Source organism: Candoia aspera, chromosome 3 (assembly GCF_035149785.1).
Source record: "Candoia aspera isolate rCanAsp1 chromosome 3, rCanAsp1.hap2, whole genome shotgun sequence".
NCBI lineage: Eukaryota > Metazoa > Chordata > Lepidosauria > Squamata > Boidae > Candoia > Candoia aspera.
This window is the reverse complement of record NC_086155.1, coordinates 97,190,508-97,204,452: the sequence shown is the minus strand read 5'-3', so window position 1 is coordinate 97,204,452 and position 13,945 is coordinate 97,190,508.

Genomic DNA, 13,945 nt, shown 5'->3' with positions numbered 1-13,945 from the left:
TTATTCCTCTATTGCTCAGCTCAACAAGGGTAGAGATCACTGTAGTTAGATGCAAAGTGGGATCTTCCAGAGGAGTAGCTGTGCTGCAGCAAACAAAGCACAATGGACAACTTAAGAACTAATACAGGTAGTCCTTGAATAGAGACTGCAATTGGGACCAGCAATTTGGTCGTTAAGTAAAGCAGCCACTAAGTGAAAAATCATGTGACTGCAACTGTGCTTACAATTTTACACAGGACAACACATGCTAATTTATTGTAATGGAGAACACATGACTGAGAGAGAGAGAGAGAGAGAGATGCTGTGAAGGTCATAAATGTGAGCATTGGTTGCAAAGTTAATTTTTCAGCACTGTCGTAACTGCGGTTGCTGTCCAAGGCAGTCGCTAAGCAAGGACTACCTGTAGATGGAATGTTACTGGAGCTTTCATGGACTAAAGACTTGTAATGGTATGTGGGAATGACCTTGGGAGACAGGGCAATGAGACGCAGCCAAAGGAATGGTCAGATAAAAGGCAGCTTAGCCCACAGCAGGAATGTAAGTGTGACAAGAGGCTCAGAAGAGACCATCCCTAGTTTCTTGGGCTGTAAAGGAGACGGGGGGACAGAAGTACTTTCAGACTTGCAAGATTCTGTTAATGTAACCTTACAATAAAGTAGAATTATTCATCTGTTTGTGTTTCCTGTCTGGTCTACCTCCTAAGGCTGACAAGACTATATCAGATAGGGTTAAGGTTGGGAACCATCATCATCATCTCATCATCATCATTGTCTCCACTAGCAGATGGAATGGGATCACAGCCTTCCAGTCCCTGAATTCCCGAAAAAAAACAGAACATAAGGGGCCATCCAAATATCCAGATGATGAGGTAGAAGTTCCAGTTGTTATTTATGTTGCTGAATTACTGAAATGATAATTTTCACTTGGCTTGAGATGAAGAAGGAGACAGTTTTTTATTTCATTATTCAGTTGTGTATGTGACATATTCTTCTAAAACATGAAATCTGTTAGGTGATACAGCTGCCAGCACCCAAAAATTGTGCTGGTATATAGGATTATGGTAACAATCAGCATTTATCTATTATAGCTCAATTTATAGTCATATTTCTATTCAGATAATGTACCTAAGTCTAGCAGAAATTAAGTTTCCTAACAGGAACAAGCTCTGGATTGAAACATAAGTATGTCCTTGGTTATTGCTAATTTCCTGTAGTTCTTGATGCAGCCCTTTTCAAGAGAGCCCAAAGGATTTCTAGTATCATATCTTTAGCCTGCCTCATTTTTATTTGTTTGACATGATTAGGGGGTTGCAAATGTGCACACTTACATCATCAAGGTCAATATTTCCCTCCTTGCCATATGGTTTATTGCCCACAACAGTTCAATTCAGAGTGAACCTGGGACGTTAAACATTGTAGGTCAATAGACGTTAATGACTATCTTACAACAGCTGCATAGTGGAGAGACACAATAAGTTTCCCATTTTCATTTGCCCTTTGGGCAGACTGTGGAGTAATAATCTGTCTTCGCATATTCAAAACACTGGGATAAAAGAGCTTTCTTGAGAAGGAAACACTTATGCCCCAATTTTTCACTTTGATAATATGGCTGTGCTGTATAAATTAGAAACTCCCTTATCTATGCCATTCTATACAATAAAAATATGTGTTAAGTATGTAAGTACATAATATATGACAGTTAAGAAAAGTATCAAATGTATACATTTCTCTAAGTTGTAAGACATGGGCACCTTTGAGATCCATAGTAATGTATAACAGAGGTCAGGACCAACCCCAAATGCCATACCTCAGCCTTCCCCAGCTTGATGTTTTCCATATACATTAAAACTACAGCCCCCAGAATTATCCAACAGCATGGCCAAGGTTGCTCCAGCTGATCCTCTATACCTTCTCTCTCCATATAGACCTATGTTTATGTATTCTCAGAGTATGGGGGATAGGACAATAGAGAAAAATATTGCATCAGTGTCAGTTGTAGCATGCATGAACCAAAAATGAAACTTTATTTTTCTATGGAACTGAACTCTGCAAATATATTTATATGCTCAAGGGTTAAGGAGGTTAAGAAATGAGAAACCAGCAGAATGCAGAAAAACATTATACCGCCGGTGGAATTAGTGAAGTAATGTTTTTTGTGGAACTAAAATATTTGCAGAATGAGGGGATCAAGATCAGCAGACTCAAAAGATAAAGCAAAAGCTATTTGTATACAGTATTGAACCAATAAATATTACTACAACTTATGTCAAGAAATAATTTAAGCATTACACATTTGAATCTGGAACCAGAAGCTATATGGAAAACATGGGATTTTCTATTCATGTTTATATTATGGTGTTTGTTCAGTGACTCCCTTTTAAAACAAAATATATCATTCTCTTTTTTTCAACTGGACTTATTTCTGTTCCGGGGGCCCGGCAGAGAATATTAATTCAAATGTCACTGTGTATAGGAGCAAGGAAGCAGAAGAACTGTCAAACATCTCGTTTTAATGATATATTTTCAGGGGAGGATCGATAGATACAGGAGTGATTAAATTACACCTGCTGACTTCCTGTCTGAGATGGAACAGTACATGTATGATTAAGATGTTGTGAGTGTGTATGTGTGTGTGTATACAAGACATTAAAAAAAGAGCGTCCTTGTTGGATCAGATCACCGCAGCTTTCTTTAAACTGACACACTCCAGAGGTACTGGATATTGTTCTCATCACTTCCAGCCAATTGATATGGAAGCCACCTGGTCAAGGAAAACTGTTCTACAGTTTCTGATAGTGGTTAGTTAGATGTTACTGGATAATCACAAGCACAACATGAAGGTAATTCCTTCAGCTCCATTTCTTTTAGTTATATTTAGTCTATTGCCTTCTATTGTGTTCCCAGATACAACCTGTCCTCATAGACACCTGCTGTAAACCAAGATTATGTCAAAACAAGGTGTGTGAAAGGTAACACCATGATGCAAATGCTTTCCTTATCAACTTGTGTTTTAGTGCCTGACAGAAGTACATCATGAGTTTTGTGTCATGGTGTCTTGATGCATGTTTCATCACTTGCCTCTCATCTCATGCACTTGTCTGATTTTCCCACTCCGATTTACAGAATCCATCTCTACTGGTGGCCCTTACATTTCATCTCAGAGGCTCTTAAATTTGCTTCTTTGGGAATACCATATCTGATCTGCAAAACCCAAACAATCCCTAGGTGGCAGCAAAGAGACTCAGAAAATTATAACTCTTTGCTGCCACCTAGAGGTTGTCTGGGGATTTTTGTAGCCCAGATTTTGTATATCAGGGATATTAAAGAAGCAAGCAAGAGAATGACTGAGCTGTCAGTTTGTGAGAAACCATCTTTGAAAAACTGATAAGTGATTCTTTCTCTCTACTCAAGAAAGTGCATACAGATCCTTCTTATTAGGTATGTTTGTTAAGAAGTTGATCTTACTGCAATTCATGGGACACAGAGTTTTAGATATAGAGTACACTGCAACTTTAATTTTGATTGAAAAAAACTTAGTTTATAAACTGCCTGGGCCTTTAGAACTGATGCAGCTTTTTTTCAATTCTCCTGGCTCTTTTAATGTGCATGTGGCCTAAGTATGTAAGCATTAGTGCTATGCATATGAGTTGCATTGGTTTGTTCTGTTTACTCATTTAGAAAGAATGTTATGCTGTCTCCTGGGGCTAGAGCTGAAGAGAAGATCTGCACCAGGACTGCATTCATGTACTAGAAAACTGAGGGCAGATGAAAGGCCACAAAGCAAAAATTTCATCCACCATGCATAGAAATCTTCTCCTGCTCCCTCCTCACAACAACATTTAGCTCCAATAACAATCCTGGAACTGTGGAACTAAAAAAGCACATTCTGGCCATAGTCCAATGTATTAGAAACTACTGGGAAGTTGCATCGAAATATTCAAGTCTCTGGCATCAATTTTCATAACATCAGGATATAATTGGCCTGATTTATTTTACAGTGTTGTTTTCCCTCCAGAAATGAGGTCAATGGCTTTGCATGCAGATAAGAATAACCCTGATGTGCTGCAGATTTTGACCAATGGAGCGGGTGTTTGCTAGTGTCTATGCCAGTGAGAGATCTGTCTCTCCTGAGCCACATTTCAGATGTCAATTATTAGAAACGCAAAAAATTTAAAAAGAAGAGTGTGTGAGGCTCATCTTTTGGATACATTCAAGGTTAAAGAGATTACTTCTGAGGAGATATTCAAGCAAATGGATATAAACAATTCTCAAAAATGCTCAGGGAGGGTAAGAATAGTGCTCCCTCTCCCTACTCTAAATTGAGGGGGCGAGGGTGGTTTACCAAGCACCTACACATAAGAAAGATATTCAGAATATCTGATACTCAAATGGACTTCATCTATCGAGCATAATTAGCCTGAAGAAACAGGCAGCATCAAGATTACCAGGAAGCATATAAATGGGTTAATTGGCATTAGCTAACTGGGAAACTTGTTGTTGTTTATTTGTTCAGTAACTTCCGACTCTTCATGACTTCATGGACCAGCCCACGCCAGAGCTTCCTGTCGGTCGTCAACACCCCCAGGTCCCCCAGGGACGAGTCCGTCACCTCTAGAATATCATCCATCCATCTTGCCCTTGGTTGGCCCCTCTTCCTTTTGCCTTCCACTCTCCCTAGCATCAGCATCTTCTCCAGGGTGTCCTGTCTTCTCATTATGTGGCCAAAGTATTTCGGTTTTGCCTTTAATATCATTCCCTCAAGTGAGCAGTCCGGCTTTATTTCCTGGAGTACGGACTGGTTTGATCTTCTTGCAGTCCAAGGCACTCTCAGAATATTCCTCCAACACCACAGTTCAAAAGCATCGATCTTCCTTCTCTCAGCCTTCCTTATGGTCCAGCTCTCGCAGCCATATGTTACTACTGGGAATACCATTGCTTTAACTATGCAGACCTTTGTTGTCAGTGTGATGTCTCTGCTCTTAACTATTTTATCGAGATTTGTCATTGCTCTTCTCCCAAGGATTAAGCGTCTTCTGATTTCCTGACTGCAGTCAGCATCTGCAGTAATCTTTGCACCTAGAAATATGAAGTATTTCACTGCTTCTACATTTTCTCCCTCTATTTGCCAGTTATCAATCAAGCTGGTTGCCATAATCTTGGGTTTTTTGAGGTTTAGCTGCAAGCCAGCTTTTGCACTTTCTTCTTTCACCTTCATCATAAGGCTCCTCAGTTCCTCTTCACTTTCAGCCATCAAAGTGGTATCATCTGCATATCTGAGATTGTTAATGTTTCTTCCAGAGATTTTAACTCCAGCCTTGGATTCCTCAAGCCCAGCATGTCGCATGATGTGTTCTGCATACAAGTTGAATAGGTAGGGTGAGAGTATACAGCCCTGCCGTACTCCTTTCCCAATCTTAAACCAGTCCGTTGTTCCGTAGTCTGTTTTTACCGTTGCTACTTGGTCATTATACAGATTCCTCAGGAGGCAGACGATGATTTGGTATCCCCAAACCACTAAGAACTTGCCACAATTTGTTATGGTTCACACAGTGAAAGGCTTTAGAATAGTCAATAAAACAGAAATAGATGTTTTTTTCTGAAACTCCCTGGCTTTTTCCATTATCCATCAGATATTGGCAATTTGGTCCCTAGTTCCTCTGCCTTTTCTAAACCCAGCTTGTACATCTGGCAATTCTCACTCCATGAATTGCTGAAGTTTCCCTTGCAGGATCTTGAGCATTACCTTACTGGCATGTGAAATGAGTGCCACTGTTCGATAGTTTGAACATTCTTTAGTGTTCCCCTTTTTTGGTATGGAGATATAAGTTGATTTTTTCCAATCTGATGGCCATTCTTGTGTTTTCCAAATTTTCTGGCATATAGCATCCATTACCTTGACAGCATCATCTTGACAGATTTTGAACAGTTCAGCTGGGATGCCGTCATCTCCTGCTGCCTTGTTATTAGCAATGCTACTTAAGGCCCATTCAACCTCACTCTTCAGGATGTCTGGCTCTAGCTCACTGACCACACCGTCAAAGCTATCCCCGATATTGTTATCCTTCCTATACAGGTCTTCTGTATATTCTTGCCACCTTTTCTTGATCTCTTCTTCTTCTGTTAGGTCCTTGCCATCTTTGTTTTTGATCATACCCATTTTTGCCTGGAAGTTACCTCCAATGTTTCTAATTTTCTGGAAGAGGTCTCTTGTCCTTCCTATTCTATTGTCTTATTACACTTCCGTACATTGCTTGTTTAAAAATAATTCCTTATCTCTTCTGGCTAACCTCTGGAATTTTGCTTTTAATTGGGCATATCTTTCCCTATCACTGTTGCCTTTTGCTTTCCTTCTTACTTGTGCTACTTCTAGTGTCTCAGCAGACAGCCATTTTGCCTTCTTGGTTTTCTCTTTCTTTGGGATGTATTTTGTTGCCACCTCTTGAACAATGTTGCGGACTTCTGTCCAGAGTTCTTCCGGGACCCTATCTACTAAGTCCAGTCCCTTAAATCTATTCTTCACCTCCACTGCATATTCCTTATGAATATTTGTGAGCTCATATCTAGCTGATCTGTGGGTCTTCCCTAACGAAATCTGATCCTGAAGTCTTGAGTCTGATCCTAAATTGTGCAAGAAGAAGTTCGTGATTTGAACTACAGTCAGCTCCAGGTCTTGTTTTTACCGACTGTATAGATGTCCACCACCTTTGGCTGCAAAGGATGTAGTCAATCTGATTTCCGTGTTGTCCATCTGGTGAAGTCCATGTATAAAGCCATCTCTTAGGTTGTTGGAAGAGAGTGTTTTGTCTTGGCAAAATTCTATCAGCCTATGTCCTGCTTTATTTTGTTCTCCCAGTCCATGCTTACCTGTAATTCTAGGTGTCATTTGACTGCCCACCTTAGCATGCCAGTCTCCCGTGATGAAAATGACATCTCTTTTAGGTGTGTTGTCCAGTAGGTGCTGCAGATCCTCATAGAACTGCTCTACTTCAGCTTCTTCAGCATCTGTGGTTGGGGTGTATATTTGGATCACTGTGATGTTAGATGGCTTGCCCTGAATTCGAATTGAGATCATTCTATCGTTTTTTGGATTGTATCCAAGCACTGCTTTAGCCACTTTACTATTAATTATGAAGGCTACTCCATTTCTTCTGTGGTCCTCTTGTCCACAGTAGTAGATCTGGTGGTCATTTCATGTGAAGTGGCCCATTCCAGTCCATTTCAGTTCACTGACGTCCAAAATGTCTACCTTTAATCTTGACATCTCACCAATAACCACACCCAATTTGCCCTGGCTCATAGATCTTACATTCCAGGTCCCAATGGCGTGTTGATCCTTAGAACATCGGATTCGCCGTTCACCACCAGCACCGTTGGCCGCTAGCCGTCCTTTCGGCTTTGAGCTAGCTGCGTCTGTGGCTAGTTGAGCTCATCCTCTGTTCCTCCCCAGTAGCATTTTGACCATCTTCCGACCTGGGGGTCTCATCTTCCGATGGTATACCGACATATCTCTGGTTGTACTGATCCATTGAGTTTTCACGGCAAGAATACTGGGGTGGGTTGCCATTACCTTCCCCAGGGATCGCATTTAGTCTGACCTCCCTGTCATGACCTTCCCGTCTGGGGTGGCCCTTCACGGTTTAGCTCATGGCATCATTGAGGTGCTCAAGCTCCAGCATCACGACAAGGTAACAATCCTTTGCTGAAGAACTGGGAAACTACTGGCTGGTAATGATTAAACAGGAAAAAGATTGGGAGATTGTAGTGAATATAACTCTGAAAATATCAATCTAGCATGTAACAACACTGAAAAAGGCAAATTCTTGTTTGGGAATATTAGGCAAGGAATAAAAATAAATTCCACAGTAATATATATCTGTATTCCTTCTGGATGCTTAATTTTGGATATTGCCTATGATTTTGTTCTCCCAGCTAAAATAATATACATATAGGATGATTGATAATTTGACAAAGGAAATGAATTCTCCATCCATTTCTTATTGTAAGAGACTGGGCATTCAAAATTGGAAAGACAATTTTATGCCCCCAGTTACTCAGTGAATTGAAGACCTGATGTTACTTGCAATTTATGAATGATATGATTATAGACATCATTGTTAAATCTTTTCCAAGGCCTTTATTGCTATCCTATCAAGTGTATGTATTATATTTCTTGGTGTATTTCTTGGCTGCTAGTTCATTTATTGTTGATAGTTGATCTTAAAAGGTATCTACCACTTCAGTATCTTCACTGTCAATTCTAAGGCTGCTTGCTGTACTATTGTCATTATTTTGGTCTCCTTTATATTTAATCTTAGTCCCATTTTTTTCACTATGCTCCTTGACTTTCATTACTGCAGCTTTGCAGATCATTGCATTTTCAGGTATCAGAGTAGTATCATCAGTACAGTGCAGGTTTACTGTTTCTTCCTCCAATTTTAAAACCATGTTCATCTTCCAATCCAGCCTCCCTCAATATACATTCAGCATTTACGTTGAACAAACAAAGAGAGAATACTCAAAACTAGGTATTTCTTCCTGTCAGACAAAACTTAATTTAAAAGAAAATCTAATGTAACCATTGGCTTGGACTAATGCAAGGAGAATAAGACTACCATTGGTTTAATTAACAACCTACCCAAATTCTGAAATTATATAGCCCTGAATCCCAGATGCTGGAAAGCAAGTAAGTGGAAACTGAATTGACATTAATGCTTTCTTCTTTGGATTTCTTACTGGACTACCTCCTTCAGCAAGGAGTTCTTTTCTTTATGATAAGCCAAGGAGTTCTTGTCATATTAAAGCTGATGTTAAGTTTCTATGGGCCCTCCAGATATAATCTTTTTAAAGATACTTGCTTCCAACTTGGCTAATCCATTCCCCAACTAAATTGAGTGTTTCAGTTCTTCCTGCCACACTCTAAGATATAACAGTGAGCAGCATCTAGACCAGTTTGACCACAGCAAGAGCCTCAGTTTGGATTCCATGGTCATTAATATATACTTACATATATACGTACATACATACATACATATATATATATATATATATATATTGTCATACTTACAGTACAGGAATAGATATTATTCTTTCTCCAGTAGTCTTGACAATGACAACCCACTGATTTTTTTCCCATGGAATTCAGTTGGATCCTCTGAATAGAACATTTTGGTGCCTAGGTATGCTCAGAAACATGGCCAGAAATGTTGTTTTCTGTATAAATGGCAAATCTGGTCCATATGACTGCAAAGACAAGCTTAAATGTGTGATGATAACTTTAGACATTTACTTCTGAACAAGTTGTCCATGTCAGAAACAGATTACTGAAATATGTGCTTCCAGTTCTAATGCAATTTGGCCGATAATTGAGCCTTATATTTGGACACAGTTTTTCTCTACCTCATGCATAGCTTTCTGCCTTTATGTGGATGGGGGAGGTGGGGAAGCTGTTACTTTTTGAAAAGCCACATAAAAATATCTGCCAAAAATCGGTACTGCTGGTGCCTGGTAACTATTTTGCTTCCATAAATGTGACAAAGATCTTTTCAGATGATTTTCCAGAACCAATTCCCACTGACTGTTATGACTGACTCGTATTTACAGGGTACATGTAGCCTGTGGGCTATGTGTTATAGCACATGTTCTGCAGCATGCTCCCAAAATGAATGACAGATATTCACTCATCTGAGGTAAATGAAGGGGGCATTGTTTTATATTATTACTATTACTATTACTACTACTACTATTATTATTATTATTATTATTATTATAGTTTGTATACAACTGTAATCTACTAGGAGTCCCTGCAGGTAATGGTAAGGTGTAAATAACTTTAAACATCTACAATGAAGAAAGATAAAATTTGGTCAACATGACCAAATAGTGAAATTAATTCCACTAATTTCCTATTTGGGGACTAGCCAGAGATAAACTGGATGCGGAACTAAATTATTGGTTTAATCCAGTACGACTTTTTTTTAGATCCTAAGAGTTTAGTCCTCCGTGTATATGTGTATGTGTCTTTCTGTGTGTGTAATACACACACATACATACACTATGTGTGTGTGTGTGTGTATGTATGTGTGTGTATATATATATATATATATATATATATATATATATTACACACAGACACAGACACACATATACATATACACAGAGGACTACACTCTTAGGATCTAGAAAAAAGTCTTACTGGATTAAACCAATAATTTAGTTCAACATCCAGTTTACCTCTGGCTAGTCCCCAAATAGGAAATTAGTGGAAATAGCCATGAATGTTGCTCCTGAACTCAGAGCTATTTATAAGATAAATAACACAATATGTTAAGCTATTAGTCTATTTGTGTATTCACTGATTAGTGTGCTGTGTTAACCCAGTCATGGTGATTTGTAAATCATGGCTCATGGCAACTTCTTAAAACCTGGTATTCTCCAGATTAATAGGATTGCAATTCCCAGGTGATAAAACCTGGTTACTGTTTGTATGTTCTGTGGTTGATTCAATAAGCCATAGTTAAATAAGCCATGGTTAAATAAATCATAGTTTAGCAGGTTGTACAAATTTAGTCTGTTTATCATGGGCTAGGTTCATGCAATGTTTGGATGAACTAAAAAAGTTTGATGAGTGGAAGACAAAATGATGATGCAAAAAGGATTCAGGGACTGCCTTACATAGCCCACCTCTGACATAAGCCATGGCTGGGTTCTTACCTTTGCTAAGCCCAAACCACATTCTGGTTTAACACAATGTGTGAACTCAGCAGTTGCTCAAAAGTCTTCCTCCTCCTCCTCCTCCTCCTCTTCTTACAAAAAAGGAATGTTGAAAAAGGGAATATGGACAGTTCCAATAACCTGTGCTAGGGGAGATTGAATATAAAAAGGAGATGGAAAAAGGCCAAGTTGGAGGAATGAGAAATACAAAGAAAGAAGAAAGCACACTTTTTCTGGTGAGACGTGATCAATATCTTAGCCAAAACATTCTAACATGTTTTCCGTTAAACATTATAGGACAGAGTGATTTTGAAAGGCTGATAAAAGTAGGAATAAGAAGAAGAAAGGGAAATTTGTTGCCTTGATATAAAACTCCCCTGTCTAGGTTTGATTGGATCTTTTAATCCTTAAAAATCCAGTTACCTGAATGTAGCTTTTAGGTAGCACAGTTCCATATATTAGCTACCTTAATAGCCACAATTGTTCCCTGAATTTCTCTAGCCATCTAACCTAACAACTATTTCAGGCTATGAACACTTGTGCTTTGCCTTCCTGGAAAGCCCCACAGTTTCCGAATAGCCTTCAAGAGCAGCCCCATCTGGAGTACACTGTAGGATGTGACTAAGGCATAACTAAGGAATCTTTGCCTTCACCAGAGGCAGCACAAAAATCAATTACCATAAAATCTTCATAAACTGGCCAATTTACTGTATCTTCATAGCTCTATCCTATGTTTTTTTCTTGACTACATAAGGGTGGGAAAACAATGACCCTTCAGATGCAGCTGATGCTCAGTACTGAGGGGTGCTACAATTTAGTTGAGAGGATCTGAAGGGCTACAGATTCCTTAATTCTAAAGAGGGCAACCAGGCCCAGGAACTGATTTCCACCCACAAAGCTGACAGCTCTAAACTTTATTGCCTGTTCTACAGCATATTGAATAAATCTTAACTCACAGGTGCAATCAGTATTTCATTCAGTATACACAGATTTGTTTATTTATTTAATGAATTTTTAAAGCCACCCATCTCAACAAGTGACCCTGAGCAGTGAACAATAACAACAACAACAAAAAACAATTACATACTTCATAAAGGTAAAGGTTTCCCTTGACGTAAAGTCCAGTCGTGTCCGACTCTAGGGGGCGGTGCTCATCTCCGTTTCTAAGCCGTTAGAGCCGGCGTTGTCCGTAGACCCGTCCGTGGTCATGTGGCTGGCATGACGACACGGAACGCCGTTACCTTCCCGCCAAAGCGGTACCTATTGATCTACTCACATTTGCATGTTTTCGAACTGCTAGGTGAGCAGGAGAGCTGGGACTAGCAACGGGAGCTCACACCGTCGCGCAGATTCGAACCGCCGACCTTCCGATCGGCAAGCTCAGCAGCGCAGCGGTTTAACCCGCAGCACCACCGCGTCCCTACATACTTCATAAATTACAACAATTAAAATACACAGCAACTGAGAAAAACAGCATAATCGACAGCGCTAGTAGGGCCAAGAGATGGGTCCTTTCACACACTGGCTATCCCCAGCCTGGGCAAAGTAGCAGATCTTTATTGCCTTACAAAAGGCCAGCTGGGTCAGGGCCATCCTAATCTTCACTGTGTGAAGTCAGCAGTACATTATTTGTGAAGAGTGTTAAAGGTGAAGAATATTAAGTTTAGCTGTTCAGCTGTAGGATGTTTTCTTACACACTGATGAGACTACCATAAACTTACATTCTAAACAACTCAGACAATGGTTTTGATATCCCTTCTGTCTTTTGGTTGTCTGGAAGCCAGTCACCAACCCTTGTCTAATTAGAAAACAAATTATTTTTTTTTCTTTCCCCCTTTCCTCAAAAAGTCCCTGCAGAATTGTTGAAGCTCTTGCTAGACTTCATCTCTCTTGTTTTCAAATGAACAGTGGAAAATGGCGTTCTCATGAGAATATAAGATAACTGAAGTCACGCTGTCTTGTGCAAACAATTCTCTTCTCATATTAATAACCGAGGGGGCACTTCTATAACTCTGTTGCCAGAATTGCAGTTTTAAAATGTTGCTTTTGCGTTGGTATCTAAACAATGAAATAAGTGCCAAGGAATGTGGAACATATTTACAAGTTTACATAAAGCTAGCTACCAAGAAATCAAAATATTATTGCCTATGAAGAGCAGTCTAGTTTATCTTAAGAGCAAACCTAAATATGCAATACATCATCTGCATCCTCCATAAATGGTGCAATTCCACAAAAATGCCCCCAAGTCTACAAAGTCTACTGGCCACCACATTCAAAAGAAAAGACACCCTTATGGCAAGTGTACTTATTGTACCTAAAGACATCTGATTGTGTGTGTTTGGCTCCATTATATAACTGTTCCTACCATTATTAGCCGATGTTGTGGCCTGGATAGGAAAATTTGCCATGAGATGACTTTATACCTCTTGGGTGTGTGGTTACCAAAACTTTATGAAGGAAGAGTTTGTCACAGGAAGCAGCACCTGTGTAGGAAGTATAATACCTTTCTGCTCAAAGCCTCACTTTCAAAATCAGGGGTGCAAATATTAGTCCACACATTATCTCCAGGTTGAGCATAATACATTCAACCCTATCATGGAGGGGTTTTTTGGACTGTTTTCACAACGGTGGTCATTCAAAAGTTCATTGTCCTTGTAAATTCTTTCCTTTCCTCGTCTGTTGACAGACTCGACAGCCTAGATTTACATTGTTTATTTCCAGATTCCAGCAATCGGCTTCAATCCAGCCCCTTCAAATCTATGATCCCTGGAGTCTGTAGATCACACGACTTATCATATGTTTCTATGGTGAAATTTGAAAAGTGCATTGTTGTTCTGTATTATTGCTAGTATAAACTCCTGAAGAAAAATATTTTTTTTTGATAAAATATTGTATTTGAAAAACAAGTCTTTCTGATGTTGTTTTCTAAAGGACTAATAGACAATATTTGTTGTGCAGGTCAAATGCTTGGCCTTGTGGTAAACATCATTTTTATCATGTAATGAAAAAGCAGAGATCTACCTTGAGGGATACTTACTATCAGCCTTAATTACTGTGTAAAATATTACCTTGGCATGTTAAGGGGTAATTAGATTGTAGAAGGAACTAGGAGAATGTAATAGCTCTAAAAATAATGTAAATACCACATATTTGGCTGTAAGTTAGAAGTAACACAATTTGATTTGTCTACATTAGAGTTTTTCAACCTTTGCAGTGTTAGATCCCCTAAAATGATA